Source organism: Macaca nemestrina, chromosome 8 (assembly GCF_043159975.1).
Source record: "Macaca nemestrina isolate mMacNem1 chromosome 8, mMacNem.hap1, whole genome shotgun sequence".
Classification (NCBI taxonomy): domain Eukaryota; kingdom Metazoa; phylum Chordata; class Mammalia; order Primates; family Cercopithecidae; genus Macaca; species Macaca nemestrina.
Genome location: NC_092132.1, coordinates 37,556,928 through 37,578,581, shown reverse-complemented (window position 1 = coordinate 37,578,581; position 21,654 = coordinate 37,556,928). Strand labels below are relative to the sequence as shown.

The 21,654-nt window shown below is 36.5% G+C and overlaps 1 protein-coding gene across 7 annotated transcripts in view; it reads right to left on the bottom strand.

Moving 5' to 3' along the window:
• The window catches only part of LOC105475987 (R-spondin 2), a 168,649-nt gene that overhangs the window by 10,979 nt on the left and 136,016 nt on the right, over nt 1-21,654 (bottom strand). Inside the window, exon 6 of one of the 7 annotated variants that reach the window (XR_011606831.1) lies at nt 281-405. The exons of the other annotated variants lie outside the window; for them this stretch is intronic. The gene's annotated coding sequence lies outside the window, so the exon portion shown is untranslated. The remainder of the gene's footprint in view (nt 1-280; nt 406-21,654) is intronic. 7 annotated transcript variants of the gene reach the window in all.

The window sequence follows — 21,654 nt, the reverse complement described above, 5'->3', positions numbered from 1 at the left end:
AGCTGACTTCATACTATAAGGGAAGGTACATTTAAGATAATTCCATTAGAACAAGAAGATGTAATACCTTGCTCTTGGTCTTAAATCAATAACCATTAACTAAATGAAAAACAAAAAGCAGTAGCCCAAGAAATGACATTTAAGACCGTCATCATATGGCAAGCATTTATTTAATCTGGATTCAACACAATTTCTATGGAACTTGACACACAAGTGAAAAGAAAGTAATGGTTTATACATGGCATCTATATAAGATAATGAGACTGGGCATGATGCACACCTGTAGTCCCAGCTACTCAGGAGCCTAAGGCAGGAGGATTGCTTGAGCCTCGGATTTTCAGGCCTGCAGTGAGTTATCCTGATGCCACTGTACTCCAGCCTGGGTGACAAAGCAATATCCTATATCTTAAAGAAAGAAAAGGGTATAGGTTATTGGTCCAAGCCAACAGCTCAGTTAAGTGGCAGGTCTTACATGAACACAGTTAACACAAGATAACATGAGGGGATGTATGCTCCACAAAGGATCATAAATACATTCCCCACTCTGTGCCCTGTAGCACTTTGAACCTCCCTCATTGTAATATTTGCCACCTTCTATTGCAATTTTGTTTGGCTGTATATCATGGCTACTAGTTTATAAATAATTAAAAATAGGTTGGGCGTGGTGGCTCATGCCTGTAATCCCAGCACTTTGGGAGGCTGAGGTGAGAGGATCGCTTGAGGCCAGGAGTTCAAGACCAGACTGGACAATATAGGGAGATCCCATCTCTATTTTAAAACTTTTTAAAAATATAATTAAAAATAGCTACAATTTAATGTGCCATAGCATCCTGGTTAGAGCCTTTCCAACAGTCAAGTTACAGATATTCACTTACACTCATGTCACCTGAGAGTTGGAGTAAAGATATAAGGGCTACATCTAAACACTGACAGTGGTCAGGAACCAAAGCCATACTTTGTCATCTACTGTAAAATGAACTCTCCTGTTCTTCCCAGGATCCCCCATGGCTTCTGGTCTCAACTTCAGCTTTATACATGGTCTATGTAGGCTATACTGCATCCCTGATAAATTCTGACTTTTTGCCTTACCTCCCTCTTATAATAGCCTCAGTCCTCTTTTGTCTGAATTGCATATTCTCTAGAGAAGAATTCAATATGTCTTAGTCGCTACAGAGCCATGGATGCCTGAACAGCTCTTGGGTGGATCACTCCCAGGTCTAACCTGGAGAAGTAGCAGGGTACAACATGATACTAGCCTTGGCAGGCATCTAGAATACAAGGTTAAGAACATGAATCTGGGGAGTCAGACGGCCCTACATTCAAAGCAGAGTTATGCCACTTAGAAACTAGAGATCTTGAACTAGACACTTTTTCTAAACCTTGGTTTTCTCAATTCTAAACTGGTAGTAGCAATGATGTCTGCTCCAGCATCTGTATAAGGAGTGAAAGAGAATATGTATAAAATTTCACATACACCTGGCACACAAACACTAAATAAACTATAGTGCTATATAAGGTGCCTTACTTGTATTATTTCTAATCCTTACAGCAACTCGCAAAGCAAGCATTATATCCATTTTGCCGATGAGGAAATAGGTTTCGAGAAGTTAAGTAAATAGCACAAAATCACATAGCTCAGCAGTGATTCAAACTAAAATCTGGCAGATTCTAAAACCTGAAACCTGTACTCTTTCCACTATAGTCTTTGGATCCCTTGTGTCCGGCAAAATGCCTTGATCTCATAATCATTTAAATGGCTGCTAAACAAACAAACTAAGAAGTAAATACTAGGCTGGAGAAAGGCATCAGCTTCCCTGCTCAGTCCCACACAATATCAGGGTTCCCTTAGGTCCCATTAGATCCCTGATAGGCCTGGCCTACAACCCATCTTTCTCAAATCAGTTATTCCCTGGGGTTAAGACATTCAAAGCCTTAGTTTCCCAGGGTCAAGCAACACATTTAGCAGCTCCAACTCAGTATCAACAGTGTGCCTATGGCAAAACTCAAGAAAAAATTTAAAAAAAAACACACAGGATGCTTATTTTTCAGCTGAGTTGGAAAAAGTTTAAACCTGTGGTTCTAAAAACCAGTTCACAGGCCAGAGGTAAAAGATTCCTCCAGGGAACTTAAAAAAGATTCCCTAGTCATGCACCAACTCCTGAAAAGCCCAGAATATTTTTTAAGCTTCACAGATGACTTAGTGCGAAGTTAACTGCATGCGATTCTAGAGCATAAAGTACTGCTGAAAGAGTGTGCAAACCTCTTTCTGCCTGGACTCCCTTCCCTGGGATCTATATGTAGGCAATCCCCCAAGAAGCAAGCAAGCAGAAATTAAGCTTCCAGTGTGGGGAGGCACACCCAGGGGTAGGGCCCTTATCTTTATGTTCTGGCCAAGGTGGGGCAGGTCACTTGTGCTATAGCAGATTTCTCTCTCCTGTGGACATATTCCAGAAACTGGAGTTACTCTACTCTATTCATGAAGAGGTTCTTTTTGAAAGGCTTAGTTCATTTGCAAAAATTCTAAAGAGACCAAGAAAATTGCAGTTGAAAAAAAATCAAATTTATAATCAAGTTTGGGGCTTCTGCCTAACTAGGGGATGCAGAGTTGGCACTTCAAAAACTAAAAAGATGAGAAAAGTACCTCTCAGTCTAGGTGACACAAATACCGGTGGTATCAAGATATTTGTGGGATTACAGAAAAAAGGTTAGAAAGTTTTTCTTTTCTTTTAGAAAGATGGTGAGTTTCTTCCAAAATATTAAAATCAATTAAGTGTAAGTAGTGTGCCGAGTACCAAGTGCTGAGCATAACAACTCATTTCACATTAAAAAATATCCCTTTTTCATTTTGTAAAGTTTTCTTATTGATACATAAGAGCTGCACATATTTTCATGGTACACATGATAATTTAAGATTCATATAATCAAAGAAAGGAAATTGGGATAAATACTTAAGGTGAAGGATATCCCAACTTTTCAGAAGAACCTGAGGATCAGAGAGGTAAAGTAAACCTAAGATGCCACAGGCAGTAAGTGGTAGAGTTGAGATTTGAACTCATGTAGTCTGGTACCAAAGCTTACTCTCTTGTCCATTATAAGACTTACATAAGTATAAGCCTGAGTGGGAGGAGAGGAAGGAAATGGTCAATGTTACTTTCTTCCCTTCTGTTATAAACTTCTGCAAACCCCATGAACTGGTCATTCCTTTAAGTGGCTGAATCTTTAAATTCATAAAATGAAGCCTGGGGCCATTATTGGTTTGATACAAGACGAAGATAACCAGTAGTATATTTTGTTATTCTTACAGGACAAAGAAAGTAACAAATATTTGCCAAAATAGTCTCTATCCACAAGACCAGACAAATATTTTGGTCACTTTAGAATCTTGGTCAACTACCCAAGTAGAGGCAATGGATTTCAATTAGGGGAAAAATATTTTGAGAAGGAACTCTAACATGTTTGGCATACCTCATGATTACTAGAGACATCTACAACCTTGACGGATTATCTTGATACTAAATAACTTTGTCTATAACTACCAAATATTAAAACAGGAGAACATAGTTAATTATCTTTTACAAACAGCCTAATATTTAATGAAATGAGTTCATGTCTCCTCAACTGAAAATGGCATTCTACTCTCCAGAAAAAGTATAGAGACTGTTAAACACACAATATAAACTAAAATCAAAAGAAGCTACTACACATATATACACACATATAAAAGCAACAAATATCTGTAATAAGTTTTCCAAGTATTGCTTATTGTCATGCTTCTATCAGTATGTTCTTGTCAGTCTTACTTAACTCAGGTGTTAAAGCATGAGAAACCAAAAGTTTAGCATGTAGAAATTTTAAATGTAATGAAAATTATTTAAAATGAATCACCAGTGAATCAGAGGTATCCAAGAAGAGATTCACATTCCAAACTACCATAATTTTAGTAAAAGACATTACCTGGAGATTGACATATAAACAGTATCAGTGACTTAGGATGAATACAAAACAAACCTTCCATGATCTTAGCAGGACAGGCTCAAGGACCTGTACTGAAACTTGAGCTAAATTGGTCAGTGCCTTTGAGTTAAAGTCTATGCCAGTAACAGTGAACAAGAACAGTAAACATAAGATGGCCACTGAATATTTACTGTGCTCAAATACTGCATTCTATTTGACTTTTGATGATTTAAGGCAGCAGATCCAAATAAGAGTTTCAAAAAATCAAAATAATCATAGGTACTTTGAGAAGACTACAGAGAATGCATTGTCAAGAAATTTAAAAAGATGTCAATGCTCACAGAATAGGTAAAAAAAATTACCTTTTAATATTACTATTATAAAAATATAAGTGTTTTCTACTGTTTACTATGTCACTAATCAAAAGCAGAATTGCAACTACAAAGCTATAACACAGTAATAATAATGCCTTTATGTATTAGGAAAGCTGGAGACTGAGTTACTGAGAACAGATGTGAAAAAAGCTTCCTCCTTTAGAATTTTCAAAAATTAGGTATCTATTTTCATTACATTCAAATCAGAAGGAATGAATTAATTAAGAAACTTCTGGAAATTGCTTCCAATCAGATTGATTCTAATATAAAACAGACAGAATTTGTGGGTAATAACTTGTAAAGAAGATCAATATATAAATTTTAGTGCCTTTATGTGTTTTCCTAATCTTCCTGTAGAAAAAAAATTTTAATTCCAGTAATACAATGCCCAGGGCTCATCATCTAAATGTTTTATTAATAGACAAATTGGTTCTAACATATATCTTTCTTTGAAAGACAATTATATCTATTTTAATGACCTTTCATTGAATCTTAAATTCTGGGTCACTGACAATTTCGATGCAATGAAATAGGCCACCTGAAAAATTATGGAGACTATGCACAATTTCCCTGAGATGTGTTTTTGTGTATTCATATGTGCATGTGTATCTAAAATATACTTTTCTATAGAACATATCTAGGCATATTGGTGAGAAGACAGTTTACTTCTACATAAATGTGTGTTTATCTTATAGTACAGAATTATATTTTTAGGATTATGACTAACAAATTGAAAATATCCTTAAATATAAGGCCAAAAAATCTGGAGATTTAAAAATTATGGGAGACATCCCATAACTGTAGCCCTATTAAAGGGAGTTTGTCTGTAGCTCCATTTTGGGGTGTGTGGGTTGGTGAGTATTCTAGGCTCTGCCAACACCTTCTTCCTTCTCCCGACTGGTTCTGTAGCACTGTGGTGGGGTGTTTGTGTTGGTTTGTCTCCTGGGAGGTCTCAGTTGGCTCTCCCTAACTAGTAGAAAGAGTCTTGGTTTGGGAGACTTCTCAAACAGGAAGATTTCAGGGAGATTTCTCAGATGGAGAATAGGAGGATAATTTGGAAGGTATACTCTTGGAGTTCTTGGTTAGGGATCTGATTAGGAAGGCCTTCTGTCCTTCTCGTCTTTGTGTGTGTATGTGGAGTGGATTGCAGAAGGAATTGCTCACGGTCCAGCGGGTCTAACTCAGAGAATCCCTCCTTATTTGTCTAGTCACATTCGGTGAGCCCTGAAGAGAATTCAATAGGCCTGTCTCAGGATGACTATCCACTCTTTGCTGGTGACTAGTGTCTGTTTTGTTATGTGTATTTTGCTGCGATGAAAAATGTTAAATTTGGTTCCCCATGTGGCCCATTGGGCAACACCTTGCAAAATTGAGAATCTTTTGCCTATGGTTCCATAAAACAGAAAAGGGTGGGTTTATCTTTAGGGATCTGTCTTTGCCCTACAGCTGTGTCTATTTATTAGGCCCTAGAAACTGCATGCTTTCCTGGCCCTGTTCTCCAAGAGCTTCACCCTGAAGCCAGGAATCCAACTAAGAAACTGGCAAATGAAAAATCATATAACTACTATATCTTCTGTCTATTTATATGTGTTGTATATGTGATGTTTATATATAAAAGAGCTCTGATTAATTGGCTTAGAAAAGTAAGTTCTTAAATCAAGTATTTTGTCAGAAAAACAGAAACTTTAATGACTTTTTCTTCATGTGACTTCAAAATGTAGATATTTGGTCTAAATTAACGTCAGATATCAGATTTGCTAAATGCTTTAAGGTCATAAACTGCCTGACTTTAAAAAAAAATTGTTCAATTTACCTACTTTGGAGCACTAGATTCTAGATGACACCTGGGGACATGTGGAGTTAGCCATGCCCCACCTAGTTACTATGCTGGGAAGAGTCAGACTTTATCTGCCTGAGGGCCTAGACTTCACACCTAGTACTTATAATTAAAATCACTTACTTATCAGGTTTTCACCGAAAATAAAGGTTGCTAGCAGTTAACGTTGTAACATGTAATTGAGACTAATGAAGAAACAGTTTTACATACAAAGTGCATAAGAAAAGTAGAATATGTTTTTGGTAAAAGATTATAAGAAGGCATGGGAATATGGCTTTTGTTAAAGGAAGTGTAATGCTGTCTAGTTCAGACAAACAGAGTAATGGAGTAACAGAGTAATGGGACAAAACTGAAGACTTAAGCAAGAGAAAAGGGTTGGTCTTGTAAAGAAAGTTCTATGGGTATGAGCAAGTTGGCTACGATTTGAAGGGAATTATTTGTTTTTTCATAGGTTAAACATTGAATTAAAAGCACACTAATGAGGGGCCAGAATCTCAGTCTATGTGCCCAAATAACATGATTTTCTTAGAAAATTAATCTGTTGTTTAACAGAAAATTGCAAAGCATCCTAAAAAGTTTATGAAAATGTTACCTTATGGTCAAACTAATTAAAAGTGGATAGATTTTTATTAGTTTTATTAATTTTAAAAAGTAGATTTGTAAAATTTTATTTTAAAACTAGCTTTAGCATTAAAGATGCACTAATGCAAAACTGCAATTTTGTTTTCTCTTTTGAAAGATTTTTATGGAATATTAAAAGATAACAAAAGGTTTTAGTTTGTTTGTCCTTTTGGGTAAATAATAAGGGGAAAGAAAGGAGACAGAAGAGACAGATTCCACTGGCCTCATGCTATCTTCATTGGGTCTTGTTTGGAAAGCCAAGTTTCTTCTATCAGAGTAAAGGTTTATGCCTTTAAACATTTTTTGAGGCCAGGCAGGTGGTTCATGCCTGTAATCCCAGCACTTTGGGAGGCCAAGGCAGGCAGATCAGCTGAGGTCAGGAGTTTGAGACCAGCCTGGCCAACATGGTGAATCCCCATCTCTACTAAAAATACAAAAATTAGATGGGCATGGTGGTGGGTGCCTGTAATCCCAGCTACTTGGGAGGCTGAGGCAGGAGAATCACTTGAACCCAGAAGGTGGAGGTTGCTGTAAGCCAAGATCATACCATTTCACTCCAGCCAAAAATAAATAAATAAATAAATTGAGTTACCATTTCAGATAAATGAATAATCTGTGATCCTATTTTGTGATAGCCAGTGTTTTAAACCTTTGATATTTGACAAACTTTCCAGTATCAAATTATTAAGTATGTCATTTTCTGGCCTACCTAATCCTTTAGACATTAGGTCCCCCGAAGTCTAAAATCATGTGTTTGGCTTATTTGATATAAAAGTCATACAGGAAGCATTGTCAAATATGAAATGGTGCTTGGCTTTCTTTGGACTATATTTGTATAAATGTGTTACTAGTATATGTTCCAAAATGATGTGGAACTCCCATAATTCTGATGACTTAGTGTGTGTTATTAATAGTTATAATTGTTATGTAAAATTGTTGTATGCCACAGAAGTAACCAAAATTCCTAGTCAATTGTGACTTTAATAATGGCTATTCTAAGACTTTTCGTCCTCCACAGTTGTTATCTTGTTGTGTTCCTCTTCAAAAGGTGATTTAGAATCAGCTATAGGACTTTTTACAGGTGCTATTGAATGCAAGTTTCTAATAATTTTAGAGAATGTGACATTAGAATAGAGAAAACGACTTTTGGGGCTCTCATGGAGAGCTGAAATCTTCATAAATATCAAGCATAACAGGAGTTAATTGAATGGACTGAACTAATAGACAAGTAATCTTGTTTTAAAACTTTTTAACTTAAAACGCTGTTGATCCTTTTTGTTTTCCAGGGCCAAGAAAATGTCTTTTGAGCTATGTACAGCTTTTTAAACAATTGAGTAAAATATACTCCTATAAACAAAATTTTGAGCATATTTATTTTTCTCTACCTGATTCTTCCAGAATTTGGAAACTATTTGTGAGTATTCTCAATTTATGGCAGTGTAGTTGTTTGCATAAGTGCAATAAGAATGTTTTCTTTGTAATGGGGCACAATTGGAGAAACTAGTTATTTTACCAAGGCTTTGACTGGAATGGTATGCCTTCTTTAAAGAATCAAAGTTGACTCAGAGTCAATAAGAGCCTCTTGATAAATCAGGCCTCATATCTTGTCTGTATAGTCCCTGTCCAAGGTTCCTGACCCGTGGTAACTAAAGGATATCACTTTCTAACAGACCCAGGAGCCCCAAGTTATCTTAGGACCTCCAGAGGAGAGGAATTTACCCAATTCATAAGTATCTGAGGATACAAACCCATGGCTGGCCTCAGCTTTTAAAAAGTCTTATCTGAGATTCCTTATGGAACACAGTCCCATCAAAGCCAATTTGAAAAGCCTATGTGAAAAAATAATTATTCTTGCTGTACTTCATGCACATAATCAGGCCAAGCACAATAAGACTATAGTTTATTTTTTAAACAAATCAGTTCTGTCGTGATTTGTTTTTAATAGAAAATGGGGACTGGAGAGAGAAAAAAATATGCTTCAAAAGAAAAACTATAGTATATCTGTTGTTAGCTGTTCTTGAATTTTTTCTGCAGTTTGGAGTAAATCCTAAATTCTTTGTGGGCTACAAGTCCCCAGACTAATGCTTTCAAATATTTACTTTTAAAACTGGGAATTGCACTTCTTACCCTACTTGGTACTAAAATTATAGATAACAATACTAACACCTTTGCCATGGAAGCTTTGGAACCCCAGCCAGGCTTGCATGGGTAGGCTCAGACAGTTGCAAAGCAGTTTCACTCCTCTTACCTTGGGGTCAACACCTTCCCCCACTATTCCCCTGATCAGCAGGAAGAAGTTGGAGCAGTTGTCACCCTGTTTCCACCTTCTTTAGCCAATATATTAAGATTTAAGGTGTTATAAAAACCCAAAGGAAGGGATTGAAACTCCTATGGCAAAATTATAACTGAGATAGTGAAAGAGATTTGACTTAACCAGCTCTGATTTGCTTTTAACCTCCAAGCTGTCTTTGTTTATTCCTGGGCCTAGGCTGAACTAACTTTGGGATGAACTTAGTTTATAGTTTAAAACAAAGATGGTAACAACCCTTTCACAAAACAAACCTCCCTCTTGACTGGGGACTAGACTGCCTTTGTAGGACTAAGAAACTAGCCACAAGATTGGAAATTATGATTTAGGAGTCATGCAGCTGAAAGCTACAAGATTCTGACCCTCTGTAAACTGCTCCTAAGATCAGTGCTTGAGATATTTTGCAGACCCTGCACTTGACAGATCAGCTGGCACCAACCAGATTGGTAAACTGGCTCATCTGACCTTGTGTCCCCCACCCAAGAACTGACTCAGCACAAGATGTCAGCTTCAGCTCCCTATTATTTCATCTCTGACCTGACCAATCAGCACTCCCGGTTCACTGGCTTCCCCCACCCACCAAGTTGTCCTTAAAAACTCTGATCCCTGAATACTCAGGGAGACTGATTTGAGAAATAAAAAAACTCCACTCTTCTGGAAAAAAAAGTTACAAAAATTATGGGTTAGAGTCAAAACGAATCACTGCTACTTTTCTGGCTGTGATGAACATTTTTCACCGAACAGCAAAGCTTCAAGGTTCCAGTTTTTTATGCCACAAAATAAGGTGAAATAAAGCCTATTAGCTAGGGATGGGGCAAGACTTACCTCTCTCCAAGTTTATATATGAACAAGATATGGAAATGACCAAAAATCTGGGTGAGGCGGGTTATGTGTTAGGAGAAAGAGAGAGAAGGAGGGAAGAAGGAAGAAGGAGGGAAGAATGAAGCCTGCCAGATGTGAAGAGTTGATTCTCTTTCTTAAGGATGAGACTTTAATTACTATGGCTACCACTTAAACACATATTGGCTTGGGGATCATTTTATAAAAACCTTCTAATTTAATAATAATTCACTGAGATCACAAATATGGCAGGTAAACATTTTATTCATGATAGGATATGATTTTTGAAGCTACTTGTTAGAGCTTATAAATCGGTATTAAGATCGCTTTGTCATTGATCCTGTCCAAAATGTTTCCATAATGCCAACTCCAAAAAACTAAATCATAAGGAGGTTCTAAAAACATGATCCTCTATGGAAGTCTGCAATGGAAACGTTAAATGTGGTAAAATTTGGATCATATGCCATTTTAAGTCATTAAAGTAAAAAGAAAAGTAGGACTCAAGCATAAATCCCCTTCCATATTTATTCCATATACTCCATAAATGGTGTATTTCACAATTTGAGTACATTGATTGATTGAAATACTGTGGTTCTTCCATTAAAATAATGAGTGTTTCCCAGTGCCAGAAAGACTTTATTTTAGAAGTAGAAATTAGACAAGTTCCCATAGGGTTATATAAATGCATAATGTTATTCAGGTAAAGAGTTTCTTCCCCAAATGCCACTATGGGAATTTTATATATTATCAATTACAACCAGTACAGAGCTGTATATGTATACATTCAAACTTAAGTGCAAGAAGTTAAAATGTAAAGTATATTAAAAATAATGAAGTGTTCATGTATACATCCGGTTTAAGTGTAAAATGGTACAACCTGTCTGGAATGGAAGAGACAGCTGTTTTAAACTTCTTCAAAAAGTATGTACCTTTTGATTCTTTTAATGCAGTTAGAGGACTAACATGAAAAAAATAGTTGAAAGGCGGAAAAGGATTTTAGCACAGATAATCACTGCAGATTTATGTATATAATTAGACATGGACTCAACCTAGAGGTTAAACACTGAAGGAATTGTTTGGTGGGTACATTATACCCTAAATAGATTATGCAGCTATTAATGTTGTCTGTAGTGACTTTTTAATGACTAGAAAACACAATTCTGATAGAAAATAAGTTTTGAAACGTTTCTAAAACTATAGAAAATTGTTTCGATTAGCAGATTTTATACACACACACACTCCCCTTTAGAAAAAAAGAAGAGAAGAAAAACGTGTTATTTATTGCCATGGTGAGATAAGAGGCAGTGGTGAGTTTTTCAATTTCTGTACTGTCTAGATTTGTGTCACATCACCTATAAAAGTTATTCTTACATGGATTACTGAATTTTCAACAGCAGAGGTCCCAAAATCTAAGTACTGAAAGTAATTATCAACTTAGTTTAGTATAACCAGCAAAACTATCTTTTAGGAGTGAAGGTAACATTCCTACTGAAACCATTCCAAACAATTGAAGAGGAGAGACTGACTCCTCTCCAACTAATTCTGTGAGGCCAGCACCATCTTGATAACAAAACCTCACAACAACAACAAAAAAAAAAAAAGAGAGAAAACTTCAGGCCAATATCCTTGAGGAACATTGATGCAAAAATCCTCAACAAAATACTGACAAACTGAATCCAAAGCATATCAGAAAGCTTATCCACCACGACCAAGTAAGTTTTATCATTGCGATACAAGGTTGGTTCAACATATGCAAATCAGTAACAGTGATCCATACATAAATGGAACTAAATACAAAAAAACACATGATTACCTCAATAGATACAGAAAGGGCTTTTAATAAAATTCATTCCTTTACAATAAAAACTCAATAAAGTAGGCATTGAAGGAACATACTTCAAAATAATAAGAGCCATGTATGACAAATCCACAGCCAACATCATACTAAATGGGCAAAAATTGGAAGCATTCCCCCTGAAAACTGGCACGAAACAAGGATGTCCCCTCTCACCACTTTTATTCAACATAGTATTGGAAGTCCTGGCCAGAACAATCAGGCAAACAAAAGAAATATAGGGCATCCAAATAAAAAGAGAGGAAGTCAAACTATCCCTATTTGCAGATGGCATGATTCTACACCTAGAAAACCCCATAGCCTCAGTCCTAAAGCTCTTTCACCTGATAAACAACTTTAGAAAAGTCTCAGGATAAAAAAAAAAATCAATGTACAAAAGTCACTAGTATTCCTATATACCAACAGTCAAGCTGAGTGCCCAATCAGGAACACAATCTCATTTACAATAGCCACAAGAAGAATAAAATATCTAGGAATACAGCTAACCAGGGAGGTGAAAGATCTTTCTACAAGCAGAACTACAAAACACTGCTCAAAGAAGTCAGAGATGACAGAAACAAATGGAAAAATATTCCATGTTCATGGGTAGAATAGATAGGAAGAATCAATATCATTAAAATGGCCATATTGCCCAAATCAGTTTATAGATTCAATGCTATTCCTATCAAACTACCAGTGACAGTTTCCATAGAACTAGAAAAAACTATTTTAAAATTCATACAAAACCAAAAACAGAGCCCAAGTAGACAAGGGCAATCCTAAGCAAAAAGAACAAAGCTGGAGGCATCACACTACCTGACTTCAAACTACATACTATATACTACAGGGCTGCAAACAACATGGTACTGGTACAAAAACATACATGGAAAATGGAACAGAGAGCCCCAAAATAAGACTGTATACCTACAACCATCTGATTTTTTTATGAAGCTGACAAAAACAAGCAATGGGGTCAGAACTCTAGTCAATATGTAGAATAACTGGCTAAGCATATGCAGAAGATTGAAACTGGACTCCTTCCTAACAGCATATACAAAAATCAACTCAAGATAGATTGAAGTCTTAAATGTAAAACTATAAACTACAAAAACCCTGGAAGACAACCTAGACAATACCATTCTGGACATAGGAACAGGCAAAGATTTCATGAAAAAGACATAAAACGCAATTACAACAAAAGTAAAAATTGACAAATGGGATCTAATGAAACTTAGGAGCTTCTGCACAGCAAAAGAAACCATCAACAGAGTAAAACTGACAACCTACATAATGGCAGGAAATATTTGCAAACAGCATCTGACAAAGGTCTAATATCCAGCATCTATAAGGAACTTAAATTTGTAAGGAAAAAAACACCACCATTAAAAAGTGGGCAAAGGACATGAACAGACGCTTTTCAAAAGATGAGACGCATGTGGCCAACAAGCATATGAGAAAAAGCTCAGCATCACTGATTAGAGAAATGCAAATCAAAACCACAATGAGATACCATCTCACACCAGTTAGAATGGCTTTTACTAAAAGGTTAAAAAATGTCAGATGCTGGTGAGGTTGTGGAGAAAAGGAAACACTTATACACTGTTGGTGGGAGTATAAATTAATTCAACCATTGTGGAAAGCAGTGTAATGATTCCTCAAAGAGCTAAAAACAAAATTACCCTTCAACCCAGCAATCCCATTACTGGGTATATCCCAAATAATATAAGTTGTTTCATCATAAAGACACATGCACTCATATGTTTGTTGCAGCACTACTCACAACAGCCAAGACATGGAATCACCCTAAATGCCCATCAATGATAGACTGGATAAAGAAAATGTAGTACATATTTGCCATGGAATACTATGCAGCCATAAAAAGAACAAGAGCATGTCCTTTGCAAGAACATAGATGACACTGGAGGCCATTATCCTTACCAACTTCAGCAGGAACAGAAAACCAAATACCCCATGTTCTCACCTATAAGTGGGAGCTAAATGATGAGCACACATGGACACATAGAGGGCAACAGCCGACCCTGGGGCCTATCAGAGGGTTGAGAGTAGAAGGAAGGAGAGAGTCAGGAAAAATAACTAATGGGTACTAGGCTAAGTACCTGGGTGATGAAATAATCTGTACAAGCAACCCTCTTGACACAAGTTTACCCATATAACAAAGTCACACGTGTACCCCTGAACATATGATATTAAAAAAAAAAAAGACAAAAAAGAGTGAATGTAGCCAAGATACTTTAAGACATACAAAAACTGAGGTTACTACAGACAAACCCTCACTAAAGGGAACATCTGAAGATGTGCTTCAGAAAGTAGAAAATCAGCCACAGAAATAAATTGAGACACAAAAAGGAATGCTGGTGGGGAGGGAGACTTGAACATATGGATAAATCAAAACAAGCATTGCATATATCAAACAATAAAAAATGTCTAATTATGAGGTAAAACGTAAGGTGGAACTTCGTAGTGCACAATATTAACATATTCTTTGAAAAGAGAGGAGGGGATCAGTATTAAAAACTCTTTGAAAGTCCGTGTATTGTCTGGGAAATGGATGCAATTCCAATAAAAATTCCTAAAGGCTTTTGTGTACCTCTATTGGTTTTAACATTTTTTAAGATCAAGGAGTCAAAATGGCCAACACAACTCTGAATTAAAACAAGGTGTGGAATCTTGTTCTACAAAATTTTAAATGTATTATTATAAATGCATAGTAATTAAGAGCAGTAGGGTATTGATGAAGGGATTGATGAACAGACAAACTGAACAGAAAAGAGAACATACCCATACATATATAGAAACCTCATATGCCAGAGCAGTGGAAAAAGAATAGGATCTTAAATCAGTCACGCTAGGATGTCTGGTTTTCCAAAAAGGAAAGCAAACAAATTGTATCCCCAGCTCTCACCTAACATGCACACACACATACACATACACACACACAGAAAATCAGTTCTCAAGTAGATTTATGGTTTATGCATGCAAAAAATGAAAGCTTTTAGCACAAAATACAGGAGAACATAGAGGTAGGGAAGTATTCTTTAAATCTCCATAAAATACTAGTATATACAATTATAATAAGATTACTATCCTACACTCAGATAAACTTCATAGCTATCTCCCATTTATAAGTGAGAACATATGATTTTTTTTATTCTTCAGTTACAAAGTTGTCTTTTCTGAATGCATTTTTGAATGAATTCAGAGTGATATGATGGATTTAGAGGCTTGGCAAGGGGTGAAGGTTGAGGGGGGAGGGGTCAGAGGTAGAAGAAAACATATTGGGGACAGTGTACACTGCTCAGGTAACAGGTGCACTAAAATCTCAGAAGTCACCACTCAAGAACTCATCCACGTAACCAAAAACCACCTGTACCCCAAAAACGATTGGAATAAGGAACAACTTTAAAAGAGGTATAAAACAAACTGTGAGAAGGTATTTGAAACACACAAAACTGACAAAGGATTTGTATCCAGAATATTTTTTATCAAAAGTCCGTATCACTCAATTTATACAGAACTGAAAATATATAAAACTAAAGAGTATATTGTTTATGCATATAATAAATGTCCTCAAAACTATAAAGAAAAAGGAATTACAGAACTATTAGGACAGTGTTTATACAGCACCCCACCATACTGTGAGGAAACCCAAGCTAACCACAAGGAGAGACTATGTGGATAAAGGAATACCCAGTCAACACCCAGTCGTTCCTTCTACACCAGCTCTGGAGCCAAACATGAGCCTATGAAGCCTTCATATTTATTCATCTTCAGCAGTCAACAAACAACAGGATGGGTGCCCCCAAGTGAGCACCTCACACCTGTAGCTCATCAATTCTCAGATGCATGCAAATGATGATAAAATTGGTTTTTTTTTTTTTGAGTCAGTGTCTTGATCTATTGCCCAGACTGAAGCACTGTGGTGGGATCTCCGCTCACTGCAACCTCCACCTCCTGGGTTCAAGCGATTCCCCTGCCTCAGCCTCCCTAGTAGCTGGGATTACAGGCATGCACCACCATGCCAGCTAATTGTTGCATTTTTAGTAGAGACAGGGTATCACCATGTCCAGGCTGGTCTCGAACTCCTGACTTCAAGCTGATTCTCCTGCCTCGGCCTCCCAAAGTGCTGGGATTAAAGGTATGAGCCACCAAGCCAAGCCTAAAATTGGTGGTTTTAAGCTACTATATTTTGGGATGTTTGTCATGCAGTGATAGACAACCACAATAGATGCTATCCTGCACATCCTCTTTCTTGTGCTTGCGCTCTATTTAAATGTTTTTGCTGATGAGTGCACGTGAACCCATTATGGTAGGATTTGAATAATAAATCTGGAATAAATTTTTTTGCAGGCTATTACAGCACATATTGCAACAGCAACAATTCATGCAGCATGGAACACCAGTAAAGGTAACTTAATTGGATACAAGATTATAGAGTTGCATTCTTCATCTTTCAACACTTAGATGCTACTCCACTACCATTTGTTTTTCTTTCATTGAACGCTAAAGCTAGAAGTCTGAGGACAGCTTAATTTTGACTTTTATTCTTTGGCTATAGAATGTTGTCCTTCTATATGCTGGCAGGATTTTCTCTTTATCCTTTTCAGTCAGTTGTTTTGCCAGACTCTGGTCTCTATATAGACACCTCTTTCACATTTGAATTCTTGGACTCTATAAACACAGGGCATTTTTAAAAATAAGACATTTTACTAAAATGTTTTAAAAGAAATCTTTTAAGTAGTTTTAAGTTCATGGCAAAATTGAGAAGGTATAGAGATTTCCCACATACCCCTGCAGGGCATTTTTCAAATCAAGTATTGTTTGTTATTAATATCTATCATCTTTTCCATCATTTTTATGACTATCTTCTAAAATTATATTTGACTTTCCCAAGTTTTTCTTCCATATTGTTATTCAATTTTTCAAATGATCAATTCTGTCCTTGACACTCCTCAAATTTAATTTGGCTCCTCTATGTTTAGGCTTATTTCAATTCTTTCTTTCACCTGGCCTCAACTAATTTGATCAGAATGTCCCTTTATATCTCAGCCTATTCACTATTGCTTCCCACGTACTTTGTATATATTATGCCATCCCTGCATTCTATTGGGGATAAACGTTTTCCCCCTGCAGTTTTCTTCTGTTCCTATATATATATCATATGCAAAAATAATAGAAATCTACGCTTTGCCAAATTTTTGAATTATTTTCTTATTCTGCAATAATTACTCCTTAATTTTCTTTCCTTCCTCAATAAAAGGTCTGCTCATATCCAAACAATCAATTGTGAGCACTGCCCTGTCCTTTTGTTTATCTAGGTATTGATTATATTCCGTTTTCATTCTAACAGATGAGTAGCCTTCTAACAGATGACTTGCCTAGCCCCCTACTGAGTCCAATGTTTAGGTAGTTTTCTCTACTGTGTCTATGGCTAAACTAGTCTTACTTACTCTCGGAATCTCTAACTCACTAAAGGGAAATAAATTATTGTTTTTAGCATTCACTCCCACCAGGGTTCCTTCCATCATCACCCTGATTTACAGTATTCAGTGGAACCACATGTTCCAAGACACAATGTGCCATCCTCTTCTTATGTGTTTCTTTTCTGAGAGTGGGTTAGTATTTGTAGGTAGACAAATACCACTAGGCTTCAGAGAGACACATGTAATAAAGATGAATACAACTTCATAGGCAGTTTATTCTAGTCATTTGGAGCACTCGCTCTGAAGCCAAACTGTCCGGATTCAAATCCTGGCTCCATTCCTTAACTTGCTCAAACCACACAGCTAATACTGATCATCTCTGTGCCCCTATTTCCTCAACTGGAAATCAGGAATAATAATATTACCTACCCTATGCAATTGATTAAGTTAACTATACACTTAATACAATGTCTGGAATATTATCAATATTCACTATTAGTTATATTTATCATTCTGGGGTGGTTACAAATCAGAGGCCATCCAACAAAAATTACCTTGTCTAGTTTTCTAATTGATTTAGAGTTTTCATTTTAACCCAGGGGACAGTTGACTAGGAGTGAAGAAAGCCATTTTTTCGACTCCTCAAATTAAGTTCTCTAAGTCCTCAGCAGCATAGCAAATAACCCTCCACTTATGTTTTTCAATTTGGTTCTTTCAGTATTTAGTTGTTGGGCTTCTGGATTCTGACAATAAGTTGGGATTGGTTTTAGTTTACAGTGTTGCCCATTGCATCCTTACAAATATTTCCAAGTCAGAAAAGTTATGGCAAAGGCAAATCCATCTAGATACCACCCTAGATCAGAGGCCAGTGATCATTAATCAATCCTATGTTCAAATACTCTGTATTACAGTACAACTAAGGTTTATATAATGGAGAGCAACTCACAAGTCCAATTCTGTTTTGTTTACACCAGTGGTAAATGGAAAATTCTAAAATTCCTAACTAATCAGAAATATTATAGACCAAAAAAATAAATCACTGTGCAGTTAGATGTAGAGGGGTCATCTAATCTCTATATATGCCTTAAAATGTGTCTACATGCATTTATCCTGGAAAAAGTATTTTAGAGGCCCATGAGAATATCTAAGTATTCTTAATAACCTTAAGTGCTAAGGAGTTCTTGATTATTTGAACTCTGAACCCCTTCTGTGGTTACTTCGGTAGTTTCTTAGAGAGAAAAATAGTCGGCCACCAGGTTCCATATAATTTCTATGTTCCTTAAACCTTATTAGATCATCCTTTACCCTTTTAAAAAGTATATAGTTAACAGATGCACTGCTTAGCTGACAAAGTTTGAATAATCAGCTTTTTATATAAACACATACTGCCTATTCTTCTTTTGAAATGTCATATTTATTTTAAACAAAAGACTAAAAATTTAGTCTTGCCAAAGTATTCCAGATTACACTGTAAAGAATTCTCCAACACTGTGCTTCTAGCCTGACCTTTTGATTCCCTTTAGTAAAGGTACTTAGATTATATAAAAGTAACAGAACTGGGGAAAAATGCCATTCCAAATTTTGATGTATGGAACATTTAAAAGTGAGGAGTTCCTAAAGTGGATGCTTTCCAACAATCATCTTAGTTCAGGAGAGCAATATAACAGACAAGTTAAGAACATGCTCTTTGGAGACTGAGCCTTCATTTCAGCCTCAGCTCTGCCACTGTAACTTATCCAAAGGTTCATAGCTGGTATCTTCCCTATGGCTTCAGTTTCTCATCTGTAAAGTGTGGGAAACAGTAGTTCCTACCAGATAAAGTTGGCCTCATGATTAAATAAGGAAATTAAGTAAAAGTTTAGTCCAGTTCATGGCACACTGTGAGCATCAGTACACGTTAGTGGTGGCGATGAGGGCGGTTGGTGGTGATAATAACAATGACAGTGATGGAGAATGTCAATGAGACCAAAAGAAAAAGAATAGATTTTCTTAGCCTTCCTTAAACCAACCATATAAAACAATCTAACTCAGAGCCAAACCACAAGAAAGGCTGGACCACACGCCCTGACACTGTTGCAAGGCCAATGCCACAGCTGCAGCCACAGCTCAGTCACACCATGGACTGTGAGTTGTCTAACTGGTAGAAGTCTCTCTTCCTACCTCTGATGGATGGTAATGGTTGCTTTGGATGGGATCCATTTTACATCCTCTGACTTAAACAGCTTTGCAAAAGTAATTTTTCATTGTTTTGAGAGAATAAGTAACACAACAGAAGTACTCATGTCCAACAAAGTGAGGATCATGCAACAAAAGGAAAACACCCAAAGGAAAACAAATGTGTAGAGGAGATAAATTCACTTCAGGATGGATGTTTACCAAAAAGAAATTACATCCACAATTCTCTCAGTTGGGGACCAATGGCAAGTTACTTGCCCCCTGTTTAGCAGCTGAAAGCCAGCCAAATCCTGTGGCTTGGCTGTCTCACAAGCTTTAAATACAAGAACTTGCAGAACAGCACCCAAGCAAGCAAATAATATGCACACTGCTCTTGGGTAAGAATAGAGAGAGAGAGAGAGAGAGAGAGGACAGAGAACTTTTTCAATAACTACAAGCTTGGAGAGCTTATACAGATAAATGGGTTCAGTTTCTGCTGAGGAAGAAAACATTCAATTAAGACTTCAAAATCTCTGAAGGATACTTCAACAGTGTCAGTGTCTGTCTCTCTGTCACCTTAGAACTACCTAGGATACATTACAGAAAACTTAGAACAGATAGAGATTTTAGTTTTTCCGTAACTGCTTTTCTTCTATTTCTTCCACCTATCCAAATAAGTTTTCTATCATGAAGAAAAATGCAAAGCAATTCCGTCTGTATTTATTAACTCTGATTTTTAAAGAAGTAACATACAAGGCATAATGTCTGCCAGAGTGGATTACTCACCCCAATTCAGTTCTAGTATTCATAGAAAAAAATCTGTGCATCTACTTGCCTACTTATTTTAAGATCTTCAGGTGATTCTGATGTTCTCCTTGGTTTAAGAACTACTTCTCTAGATCAGTACCATTAAGACCATTTTATTTATATTCCTTAGTGGACTGACATTATCGACATCATTACTAATTGCCATTAATATGTGCCCATGTACAACATCAAGCATTTCACATGTATTGGCTTACTTGGTATTCATTACAAGTGTTGAGGTAGGTATTATTTTACAAATGAGGAAACTTTTGGGTTTGTGAAGGGTTGGTGAAGTCACTTAATCGCAAAGATCACAAAGCTACTAAGTAAAGAAGCTTAGGAACCCCCAAAGATTTCACTCTCTAACAATGTGTTGTATTTCCTTGGTTATATAAGAGCTGAAAGGGTTAGGAATAAAGTAGAAATGGAATATAGGGAACTAGGTTTGCAATAAGGTTGAAGATAAAGACAAATTAAACTTCACAGGCTCTATTAACCAGATCTCTGTCACTCTGATTTTCCCTACTTCCAGTTCTGAAGCTGCAAGGCTTCATCAACTGCTGAATGACTGATGAATGTTGTAGGTTTACTCATTCATCTGACCTTTGTTACACCATATGGCTACTAGGATTTTTCACGATATGCAGATACCTTCTGAACCACAAAGCTGAATAACACACCAGTGCAATAAAATTATATAGTCATGGTTTTGCAATGATTTCAAAGTACGTTGTTTCATCCCTAAATAAGTCATCTAACTCATGATGGGCACTCAATAAAGCCTTATTAAATACACAACTATGATCTCACACTTGGAGAAACTGGATTATTGTCAGAAAGGCACACATACCACCCCCAGATCAACAGCAGAGCCAGGCTTGAGATTTGCCCAATTACCAGACACTTGGCTTAACCACTGTGTGTCATTTTTCATCTCATGACCATATAATATGGTTCGAATCCTTACTTAACTGACATCCTAAACTATCAAGTAGGATTTTATAATCCGATTTGCTTCTCATCATTTAGGCAGCTGTTTTAACCAAACTGTGCTAATTTGTTTCAGGGAATACATAAAATCCAGTGTTTTTCTACCCAGGCTGGAAAAATAATATACTTTGCTAGTGAATTTAGAAGTGTACATTACTGCCATAAAACCTATGATATGAAATTGAACTAATTACAAGACATAAAACTTAAGGTTTAAACTGCTTAATAAATTATTATTAATCTTGCACTAAAAATTGATACCAACAACAGACAAGAGTTACTTTGTATAAACTAGCTCTCCTCAAATTAGTGCTATTTCTTTTCTAGTAAAAAGAAGTATTAATACAAAGTGTGTCTTTATTCTCGCCATATCCTCCAAATCATATCAATAGCTTTGGAGTACTTCTGGCTCCAAGATAGCCAAAGTCCAGGAAAGCCCTTGGTAATTTGAGACCTGAAGTACACATTTGACAGAAGCCCCCTTTATTTTCCTT